Source organism: Elephantulus edwardii, unplaced genomic scaffold, assembly GCF_000299155.1.
Source record: "Elephantulus edwardii isolate Elephantulus edwardi_28Jun2011 unplaced genomic scaffold, EleEdw1.0 scaffold00090, whole genome shotgun sequence".
NCBI classification, from domain to species: Eukaryota; Metazoa; Chordata; class Mammalia; order Macroscelidea; family Macroscelididae; genus Elephantulus; species Elephantulus edwardii.
The window spans coordinates 5,345,393-5,357,725 of record NW_006399840.1 but is presented as its reverse complement, the minus strand read 5'-3'; the positions used below and the strand labels follow the sequence as shown (position 1 = coordinate 5,357,725).

Below are 12,333 nucleotides of genomic sequence, written 5' to 3'. Positions count from 1 at the left end.
TATATATATATATTGTTATTGTTATTATGTGTTGTCGAGTCTTTTACAACTCATAGCAACCCTATATACAGAGCTCTGAACCCTACTCTATCTTGCGCCAACCTTATTGGCCCTGACATAATTACCACAATTACTCCAGTCACTGAATCCATCTATGAATCAGTCTGTCTCATTGAGTATCTTCCTCTCTTGAGCTGTTCCTCCACCCTCTCAAGCATGATATCCCTCTCCAAGGATTGGTTACTCCTCGCAACATGCCCAAATATATCAGATGAAGTTTCATAGTCCTTGCCTCCAAAAAGCAGCCAGCTTTCACCTCTTCAGGACAAACCTGTTTTTTCTCTTAGTAGTCCATGGTATATTCAATACACTTGTCCAGCACCACAGCTCCAAAGCATCAATTCTCCCTCTATAAGCTCTAGTCATTGTCTAGCTTTCTGATGCGTAGCACATAATTGTGAAAACTGTGACCTGGATCAGACAGGCGTACCTTAGTATCCTACTGGCATCGTTGCTTTTCAATACTCTGGAAAGGTCCCTGACAGCAGATTTTCCTAACTCAGTTTGTCTTTTTATTTCCTGGCTGCTGGTGCCAAAAGTGCTGATTGTGGAGCAAAACAAATGGAAGTTATTAATAACATCAATCTCTTCCCCAACTATCATGATGCTGCCCATTGGTGAGAATCTTTGTTTTCTTGATGTTGACCTTCAATTCATATTTAAGGCTGCAGTCCTTAATGTTCTGCAGCAAGTGCTTCTAGTCTTTCTTAGTTTCAGCAAGCAGAGTTGTGTCCTCTGCATAAAGCAGGTTGTTTCTCCAATCTTGATGCTACATTTCTCCTCATATTCTGTTCTGCATATATAATATATAATATATAAAATATATTATTGTTGTTGTTGTTGTTATGTGCCATCGAGTCGCTTGCGACTCATAGTGACCCTATGTACAAGAGGCCTAAACACCGTTCTATCCTGTGCAAATCTTGCCGTCTCAAACACATTCATTCCCACCACTGCACTCACAGAATCGATCCATCTCATTGAAGATCTTCCTCTCCTACGCTGCTCCTCCACTCTGCCAAACGTGATGTCCCTTTCCAAGGACCAGTCAGTTCCTCCTTGCAACATGTCCAAAGTATGTCAGATGAAGCTTCAGAATCCTTCACTCCAAGGAACATTCTGCCTTTACCTTCTCCAGGACAAACCTGTTTCTTTTCCTAGCAGTCCATGGTTTATTCGACACTCCTCTCCAGCACCAAAGCTCAAAGGCATCAATTCTCCTTCTATCATGCCTATTCACTGTCCAACTCTCCAATGCATAGCACATAATTGAAAAGACTATATCCTGGATCAGGCGCACCTTAGTCTCCAGCCTGATGTCCTTGCTCTTCAGTACTCTTGAGAGGTCCCTTACAGTCGACTTTCCCAAAGCAATTCGTCTCTTGATTTCCTGCCTGTTGTAACCAAGAGTGTTGACTATGGAGCCAAGTAAACTAAAACCGTTAACTATCTCAATCTCTTCACCATCCATACTGATGCTGCCAATTGGCCAGTGGTGAGAATCTTTTTTTTTTCTTGATGTTGAGCTTCAATTCATATAGGAGGCTGCAGCAAGCGCTTCAGGTCCTCTTCCGTTTCAGCGAGCAGGGTTGTGTCATCAGCATAACGCAGGTCGTTGATGACTCTTCCACCAATCCTGATGCCACATTTCTCCTCCTACAGCCCAGAATCTCTGATGATCTATTCTGCATACAGATTGAAAAGGTATGGAGACAGAATACATCCCTGACGGACCCCCTTCTTGATTTTGAACCATCCAATGTCTCCTTGCTCTGTTCTGATGACTTCCTCTTGGTCCAAGTATAGGTTTCGCATTAGCACAATCAAATGTTCTGGGATTCCCATTCTTCTCAGAGTCAGCCACAGCTTGTTGTAATCCATACAGTCAAAAGCTTTTGCATAGTCAATGAAGCACAGATAGACATTCTTCTAGTATTCTTTGCTTTCTGCCAAGATCCATCTAACATTAGCTATAATATCCCTAGTACCATGACCTCTTCTAAATCCAGCCTGCACATCTAGCAGTTCTCTGTTGACATATTGTTCCAACCATTTTTGGATAATTATCAGCAGAATCTTGCTTGCATGTGATATTAATGATATTGTTCTATAGGTTCCGCACTCTGTTTGGTCACCTTTCTTTGGAATGGAAACAATTATCTATCTCTCCAGCCAGTCGGCCAGCTGGTTGTCCTCCAGATTTCTTGGCACAACTTAGTGAGCACATCCAGGGCAGCGTCGTTTGTTGAAATATGTCAATTGGTATGCCATCAACTCCTGGAGCCTTTTTTTTTTGCCAATTACTTCAGAGCAATTCAAACTTCCTTCTTCATCACCGTAGGCTCTTGCTCATATGTTATTTCATGAAATTCTTCTATGTCAGCCAATTCCTTCTGATACAGTGACTCTGTGTACTCCTTCCATCTTCTCTTGATACTTCCTGGATCGTTCAACATTCTACCCAAACTATCCTTCAGTATTGCCACCCATGACTTGAATTTGTTTCAGCTTAAGAAACGCTGAGCAAGTTTGGCCCCTTTGAGTTTCTGACTCCAACTCTCTGCACATTTCATTATAGTATCTTGCTTGGTTGTCCCGGGCTGCCTTTTGAAATTTTCTGTTTAGCTCTTTGATTTCTTGGTTTCTTCCTTTAGCTTTGGCTATTTGTTCCACGACATTCCAAATGTATAGAAACATTCTTAATTAAAACTTCTCTCTCTGGTAATCTTCAACAGAATGACTCCAAAATTCTTTTTCTCTCCCTTTACAGTTCAGCATCTCTGTTCCCAAGAGTGGCCAACTGAGGATTAAAAAATTACATGTTTTGGTGGAGGGATTGTTGCATCTTTGTGCAAGTTTTAATACTGTTATCAATACTTTGGGGTTTTTTCTGCTTTCCATTGAGAGCTCTGATGGCCTAGCCATAGCGACTTACACTGCTAAACTAAAGGCCATGCCTCCCTCTCTGGTGTTTTGGATCCAACAGTGGCTCAAAGGGAGCAAGATGGATTTACAACCTGGAAATCTAATGGAGGTGCAGCTATTAATTGGTTCTAATTCTATGCCATGGGGTTTTCCGTTTGATTCATGTTAAGATACTAAAGATTAAATATGCTTTTAAGTTTTCTCCTTGGAGGAGAAACCACCTTCACCATGCCACCCAAGTTTGACCCCAATGAGATTAAAGTCGTGTACCTGAGGTGTACTGGTAAGGAAGTTGGTGCCACGTCTGCTCTGGTCCCCAAGATTGGCCCTCTCGGCCTGTCTCCCAAAAAGGTTGTTGATGACATTGCCAGGGCCACCGATGACTGGAAGGGGCTAAGGATTACAGTGAAATTGACCCCTCAGAACAGACAAGCCCAGATTGAAGTGGTACCTTCTGCCTCTGCCCTGATCATCAAAGCCCTAAAGGAACCACCCAGAGATAGAAAGAAGCAGAAAAATATTAAGCACAGTGGAAATATCCCTTTTGATGGGATTGTTGGCATTGCCCAGCAGGTGCAACACTAGTCTTTAGCCAGAGAACTCTCTGGAACTATTAGAGAGACCCTGGGAACTTCCCAATCTGTGGGCTGCAATGTTGATGGCCATCACCCTCATGACATCAGTGAAGACATCAACAGTGGTGCTGTGGAATGCCCAGATAGCTAAGGAACTACAGATGAAAATATTTCAATAAAGAATCATTTGTTAACCAATGGGGGGGGGGAAGATTAAATACAATTATCTATGAGTTTAAATACTTGCAGAAACAAACATAGCTGGACAGCTAAAACTGAGTACTGCTAGCAAGCAGTAACAATAGATCTAACACCAAATTCAATCAATGTGAGAACAACAAGTTGAGTATTTGATTGTATAATGCATGAGAAAATTATTCAAATATCACAAAGAGGAATGCTTTTTCAATCCCCAACATCTCAGCTGGCATATCACAAGTCACTCCTGCGTGCACATAGGAGAAAGAACCAAGAAAAATATATCTGTATGTCCATCTTTATCTGTTCAAGAAGCAAGCTTTGATTTGTGTCTGAAGTGCAGATACTTCAATTAAAATGCTTCTGAAGAAGGCAGTTCCAACAATCTAATATCTTTCTCTCTTCATAAGCCCATATTCTTTCTTGCCCCTCTACAGACAGAATTCAGGACACAGACAGCTCAGGTGTCTGGGTTCCAAGCTCCCTCTGGAAGCGACTGCTTTCCAGATGTGCCCCCCATTCATTGTGCATCAGTGCTGCTCTTGATGCTAAATATTTAGAAATAACCAAGTGAGTCTTGAAATGAAAATGACTCTGAAATACCAGTCTAAGATATTACACCAAGGATTACATTTGAACTGTCTACTAACTTCTCCTTTAGAACCATTAATGAAAAGTGCTTGCTTAGAACCAGAGCCACACTCAAATATAAATCAGAAACTCACAGACAGTTCTTGGGAACATCACAAGGTTTTTATTTAAACAAACATTGGACAATAAACTTTAATAGTCTCCAGAGGTATGTAATGTCAAATAGAACATTAAAAATGCTGCTTTAATGAGAAGAAACATAAACTGCTAATAAATCACATCTTACAAAACATACATTTGCATTATGCAAAAGATACTGAAACTATGATAAGCTATAATTCGCATTGCGCTAAGCTTTATTTTTCTAGTTTCAAACAAACAAATAAACAGATTCATTAATGTCCTTAATTAGCAACTGATGAGGAGAAGCCAGGTGGAGTTTTAAAAGAATCTTATAATATCTCTCAAATTTCTAAGTTGTTTAACTAAAATAGCATTTCCTTTTCACTGGAATTTTTTCCCTGGGTCTCCCTACAAGCTGTCAGCCCAATACACCCTCTAGGAATCTGAGCCTGCCCATCACAGGAAATTGCTGTCTGACATAGATATTTCCAATCTGTAATGATTAGTGTATCTGACAAGCCCATAGTTAAAGTCATATAATAAAAACCAAGAAAATATGATGCTTCTCCATATGTCTTGGTAACCAGTATTCTTCCTCTCACACATGTACTTAGCAGATGTACTGCGTTTGCTAGAAGAATACAAAATAAAACATCATAAAGCCTGCTTTCTGCAATTTGCATAAGCAGTACAGGCAAGTTGGGGAGGATGGCTGGAATGAAAAGACTTCAGGCTTCTTTCTCTTGGAACTTCTTCTATTTGTGAAAATCTGAAAAGGCATAATCACCCTGAAAGAAAGTACTTGGTGGTTTCTATGGCAATGTTGAGAAAAGAATGTCAGAGAGAAGCCAAAGGAGGTAGGAAAGGGGTCAAAATCATTAACACAATTCTCTTTACCTTGGAATCTTATTCTTTTCAACAGTTTGCAGTGGGGAGGGGGATTCTGTTTTAGTATCTTTTCTTGGTGTCACATGGGTAGGTGTCAAACTGCAAGTTATGGAAAAGAATTGTCTCAGAGGAAAGAAGTGGGAAAGAAATCCTCCTAATGAAATTAGACTGCATCATCTAAGCTGGTAAATTTTCACTGATGTCCCCTGAGATAGGCAAACTTTGCACTTCAAGAGTGAGTGAGCCAGATGGTGGATCCCTTTAGTTATCTTTTAAAATACAATTTTAAACTGTGGGCAAAACACAGTGGCACTCTGCCAAGTCCCAGAACAGTGCCCCTTCTCTCATATATTGTCATTATCAGCCATTTAGTTGTCCTGAAGAAAGATGGCCCATGGTGTTTGATGAGCTAACTGAAAACCACCATCATTAAAATAAAGAATAGGTGAATTGCAGAAGGGAAGAATTTTTTTAAAGGATTGAAAGATAAGTGCATGGTCCAGAAGGTTTGTTCGGTTTTTATATAAGAATAAGACTTCATCTTAGCACTGAGAGAATTTAATAAAGGAATGTATGCAGAGGGAAAATGGGGCCAAATTTGTAGTTTTATTAATCCCTGATAGTGATGTGGAAGAAATATATTGGAGGAAAACAACTGAAGACTTTGAAAGTTCAGAATGTTGCTGAAGTCATTGGCAAGGGAAGCTAATGAGTGATGTGGACAAGTACGGTGACTGGACCTAGAAGTGGATGAATCAAAGTCAGTTGGCAAGTAAAATGGAGAAATTACAATGGATTAGACAAGGGAATAGGAATGAAGGGGATAAGAATGGAGTCTAGATTTCCTATCCCAACAACAGGAGGAATTGGGGTGATATTTGAAGAGACAGTTGGTGGTCTTTAATACATATTCACACTGTTTGAACTCCAGTGACCCAGTAGGTAAGGGAGTTGTGCTTCTAACCTAAAGGAACTCCTTTCTGGAAGTTCAAATCTACCAGGAAAGAGAGGGACAATGTCTTCCCATCTTTGAAAACCTGATTGAGAATCAGCTGTGAGTCAATTGCAACTCGAAGACAATGAGTTTGAAGGGATTTTTCTTAGAAGGTAACAGAGTTGGTGCAGTTCAAAATGGAACTTCAGCCTTAGGGGAAAAAGTGGCAAGCGCAAGATGGGCCTTACACACTTATGGAAAGCCAAACTTTATACCAAATATTATATGAAAACCCTTGTTCAGGAATTGAAGGAATTACAGATTTATAATTTAGGATTTCTCTTGTGGCAGATCCTAGAAAATGAGCTGTTTGTTCCCACAAGACAGGAGACAGCAAGGGGCCCCCCTACAGAGGGAGTGTTGCCCCCTGAGCTAGAGTTCACCCTGAGGCATCAAGGTTAATAGTTAAAGGTAAACCAAATTCTTGCATTTGTGAACCCCTCCTTCCTGAGTCAAGCAGAAGGTTTCCAATAGAAAGAGACTGGCTTCATTTGCATTGAATTTTCTTTGTGATTTACTTCCTGATAATTTTCAATAAAGATACAGAGAAGCTTGGCTTGGGGTCTTCACTGCTGACCCCCTCTTTTATGCACTTTGCTCTACCACATTCCTGGCTCTTTGTCTCTTTATTAATAATTATAAAATTATTCCATTCTTTGGGACCCTCAGTCTGCAACACACACTCCTCTGCCCTTGCCTTTAGTTTTACTTTAGCATTTGTTGTCTAATAATTCCACAAACCCAAACCTGTCTCACTTATCAGGCTTTGGTAGATGAAAGGATGATAACTTGTTTGTCAGTGTATACAAGACTCTCTGCCTTCCCCTGTCCTCTGAATCCTTCTGTGGGCACATGAAAGTTAAGGAGTCAGTATTTATGAAGGACTTTTCTCTCCCTGGAAAGAGATTCTCCACTAGTTAATATTCTTACCTTCATTTCATCTGAAACATTTACATTTTTTTAATTTCATATCCCATGCTGCAGAATTTATCATTTTTTAAACATTGACTTAGAAAAGCTGGTTGAGAACAGCAGCTAAGCCATATTCAAAAACTCCTTTCTGAAGTGATAAAAGATCAGGAAAGCCAAGGTTGGTTTTAGTCATTCATTCATCCATTTATTCAATCCTCTGTTTATTTCACTAATGTTTATTCCATTCCCCACGAAATGTTGGCGTCCCTAGGTGATGTAAACAGTCAGCACAAGTGACTACTAAGAGACTTGTTGGCAGTTTGAGTCCAATCCCAGGTAACCCAGAAGAAAGACCTAGCAGTCTACTCAAAATCCTATGCATGAACTATAGTTTTACTCTAGAACATACAGAATTACCATGCATCAGAATCGACCCAATGGAAAGGTTTTAAATATTTAACAGTCTAACATCTAGGCTATGTTAGGCACTAAGAAAACAGTCAATTTACCTGCCCTTGTAGTAATCATTCTTTTAGGAAGACAACAAATAACAAATGATCCAAAAACAGCTTAGGAAAACCACTTTAGTAATTAGGAGGGTGTCTCTGAGCTTCTATCAAAAGACCCAGAACTAGCCATCCAAAGAACCAGGGAAGGAGCATTATTGGCAAAAAAAAAGGCTTTCAAGGGCAAAGGCTGGGACTGGTCTGGGGGGGTTACATGCTGAGGAACAGAAGGTTGTCCAGAATGCAATGAGCAAAAGGGCATCTGTTTTGTACTGAGGGTGGTGAAATGGACAGGAACACTCTCAACTGAGGTATCATAGATCTTGACAAGAAATTTAGGTTTTATTCTAAATGCAAACAAACCACTGAATGGTTTGAAGCAGGAAGCCATGAAGTTTGGTGTATTTTCTCCTGGTTGTTCTGTAGAAAATAGACTATATAAAATAGGCACAAGATATGATAGTCAAAGGTTGTGTCAGGAACTCCCATGAAAAATGCTAGTAGCTCTAGATTGAAGACAGAGAGGAGAGACAGGGTCTCAGTGGAGATGTAAAAAGGTACCACAGCTCCTGGTAACAGTCAAGGAAAAGACTTGCATTCTCTTTCATTTTGGTAAATATTTCTCATTCAATTTCAGCTAAATGTTCATGGAAACTATATTCTGAATTCACAGTTTAGCAAATACCACTGGACTTACAGCTACTTAAGTACATTTCATGTCCTGACCTATTTGTCAGGTATATTTCAAGTCACAAAAGAAGGGCACTGTTGAGGGACTCAATTTTGTAACCAATATGTCATTTTAAAATATATATATGTGCCTCTAGAGCAGTAAACTGAAAGCTGTGGGGAAAGGGAGAAAAGAGCCCCCACCCAAACATCAGCCAATCCTGTATCACCCTGTTTTCACGGGCCTTCCTGTGAATCAGCCAATCCTGTATCACCCTGTTTTCGCGGGCCTTCCTGTGAATCAGCCAATCCTGTATCACCCTGTTTTCGCGCCTTTCCTGTGAACCAGCCAATCCTGTATCACCCTGTTCTCGCGGGCTTTCCCCTTTAAATAGGCAGGACAGCCCAGAATCGAGGCCGCGGCCATCTTCCCTGTTGTATGGGCACAGTTTGGATCGCGGCCCGGATTCGAATCTGAAATAAATTCCCTCTTGCCCTTGCATCGGTGTCGGCTCCTTGGTGACTTGGGGGGGAACTGGATTTGGGGCATAACACTGTAACCAGCCATAAATGCTGGTAGGCAAGTCTTTTATTGTTTGGCCAATCTTTCCTTATTTTTTCCCTGTATCCCACCCTCCTGGAAAGCATTGCGCTCACACAGCTGGAAAAGATGATTGCTGTGGGCTAGACCAGCCAAGGAGTTCCTTTAAAAATAGAACATTGAACTCTTAAGCATTCTAGTAAAATGTCCAGATGCTGTACTATGTGGGTCCTTGGCTGGTTTAAAGTCAATCAGGAGAGGGGCTTTTGGGTCTTCTAGGTATTTATTTCCCATTTCACCTTAAACTCAAACTTGGTTAACACTAATATAGACAAATAGTTCAGTATTGTCTTCAATCACCAACTTTGAGTACCTTGGAGTTCTTCATACATGAGACATCATCACCACTTTTACAGGTCCCTCTTGGTGGTTAGCTCATGCTCATTGTGGCAGTTGTCAGGTGCCATCAAGTTAGTTCTGACTCATTGGGACCCCACATGTGCAGAGCAGAACTGTTCCTTGGGCAGCCTGTCGCCTTTCAAAACTTGATCACCAGCACTGCTTTGAGGTGTCTCTGGGTAGATTTGAACCACCACCTTTTTTGGCTAATAGGCAAGTCCTTTACTGTTTGTGCTATTTAAGGACTCCAGAATCTATCTTAGCCTCTCACAAAGGAAGCCTTTTCAGTAAAATGTGTTTATGGTCCCCAATCACTACACAAAAGCTCCACCTTCTTTCCTGTATAGATCCTTTTCTTTTAATATTTTTCTTATTAATTTTAATGAAAGTTTACAGAGACTTTGGATTTCCGTTCATTCATCGTTGCACTTTTCTTCCTGCCCACCCCTCCCTCCCAGTTCCCTCTTCTCTTTGAAAAGTGAAAGAAAAATTCTTTCATTGTTATAAACTCCCTCCACTCAAGTCCACTCCACTATGCAGCCTTCATTCTGGACACTTGTCATGACAATAATAACTAATGATATAACCCTTTTAAACACTTCTCTCCCTCATCTGTTTCAATGGAGTACACATAATTTATCCCCTCTATCTTAGTCTCCCCCAAACCCTGATGTCAGTCCCATTTTACAACATTGGCAGTATTCAGTATTTGTTCTTTTGTGACTGAGATATTTCACTCAGAATAATGTCCTCCAGGGTCACCCATTCTGTATAATATTTCATTAGTTCCTTGTTTTTCAATGCAGCATAGTATTCCATTGTGTGAATATACCAGAGCTTCTCTATCCATTCCTTTGTTGATGGGCACTTAGATTGTTTCCAACTCTTTGCTATTGTAAACAAAGCCATGATAAACATGGGTGTGCATATATCTCCTTGGGTGGCAGTTATGGTTTCTTTGGGGTATATTCTCAGTAGTGGAATTGCTGGGTCAAATGGTATTTCTATTTGCAACTTACTGAGAGCACGTCATACAGCCTTCATAGTGGTTGCACCATTTTATACTCCCACCAACAGTGAAAAAGGGTTCAAGTTTCTCCACAACCTCATCAGTATTTGTTGTTTGCTGTTCTGTTAGATTTTGCTATTCTTACTGGGATGAGATGATATCTCATAGTTGCTTTAATTTGCATCTCTCTTAGAGCTAGAAATTTTGAATATTCATGTGTTTGTTTGCCATCTGAATGTCTTCTTTGGAGAAGTGTCTATTCATATCCTGTGCCCATTTTTCAATTGGGTTATTTACCTTTATCTTGTTGTGGTTCTCAGGTATTTTATAAATTCTAGATATAAGTTTCTTATCTGACATGTCTTTACCAATTTTTTATTTTTTTTTCAGTTTGTGGCTTCCCTTTTTACCCTGTGGGAGAAGTTTGGATGTGCATAGGGATTTGATTCTTAGAAGGTCCCATTTTATCCTCTCCTATTTGTAGGTTTTTCAGGATACTTGAAAGACTGTTTATGTCGTGGATTAGGACTTCTAGAGTTCTTCCAAGTTTTTCTTTAATGAAATTTATAGTCTTTGGTTTTAGTCCTAGGTCCTTGATCCACTTTGAGTTGGTTTGTTTTGTATGGAGTGAGGTGAGGATCTTGCTTGAGTTTTCTGCAGATAGTTTTCCAATTTTGCCAACACCATTTTTGTTTAAAAGGCTGTCTGTCATTTCCCCACTTAACATATTTCATCCCCTTGTCAAAAATCAGTTGACCATAGGTAGATGGGATCATTTCTGTATACTTAATTCTATTCCATTGATCTATGTGTCTGTCCTTGTACCAGTACTGTGCTGTCTCGACCACCACAGCAGTTGTAGAAGGATTTGAAATTACGGCGTGAGATGACTCCTACCTTGTTTTTCTTTTTAAAGAGTGCTTTGCTTATTCAGGACCCCTTTCCATTCCAAATGAAATTGTAGATTTTCTATCTCGTTAAAGAATGGGATTGGTATTTGTATTGGGATTGCATTGAATGTGTCAAGTGCCTTTGGTAATATTGTCATTTCTCAATATTGAATCTTCCTATCTATGAGCAAGGGATATCCTTCCATTTCTCCAGATCTGTTTTTGTTTCTTATAGTAATGTTTTGTCATTTCTTTGAATAGATAGATCCTTTGTGCTTCTGGTTAGATTTACTCCCAAGTATTTAATCTTGTGATTAGCTAATGTGAAGGATATTTTCTTAGCTTCAGCTCTGTATTCCCTTTGTCACTGTAGAGAAATCCAACTGATGTTTGTATGTTGATCTTGTATCCTGCCACTTTGCTGCATTGATCAACTATGGCCAGTAGTTTTCTTGCTGAGTCTTTAGGGTTTTCTAAGTATACTATCATATCATCTGCATACAGAGATAATTTTACTTCCTCTTTGCCAATTTGGATACATCTTATTTCCTTCTCTTGTCTTATTGCTATCACTAAGACTTCCAATACAATATTGAATAAGAGAGGTGATAGTGGGCATCCTTGTCTAGTTCCTGTTCTCAAAGGGAATGCCTTTAATCTTTCTCCATTGAGAATAATATTGGCTCTTGGGTTTGCAGAAATACTTTTTGCTATGTTGAGGTTCTCCACTAATCCTATTTTGTTGAGTGCTTTAATCAGGAAAGGGTGTTGGATTTTGTCAAAGGCCTTTTCTGCATCAATTGATAGAATCATGTGGTTCTTGATCTTTGCTTTGTTTATGTGATTACTTACATTAATTGTTTTTCTTATGTTTAACTATCCTTGGATACCTGTCATGAATCCCACTTGGTCATGGTGAATTATTTTTTAATGTATCGTTCGATTCTATTGGCCAGGATTTTATTGAGCAATTTTGCATCTATGTTCATAAGAGATATTGGTCTATATTTTTCTATTTGGGTTGGGTCCTTTCCTGGCTTTGGTATCAAGGAT

At 39.7% G+C, this 12,333-nt stretch overlaps 1 pseudogene; it reads left to right on the top strand.

The window, feature by feature from the left end:
• The first annotated feature begins 3,213 nt into the window (after positions 1 to 3,213).
• LOC102857824 lies at positions 3,214 to 3,696 on the top strand (annotated as a pseudogene).
• The last annotated feature ends 8,637 nt before the right edge of the window (positions 3,697 to 12,333 follow it).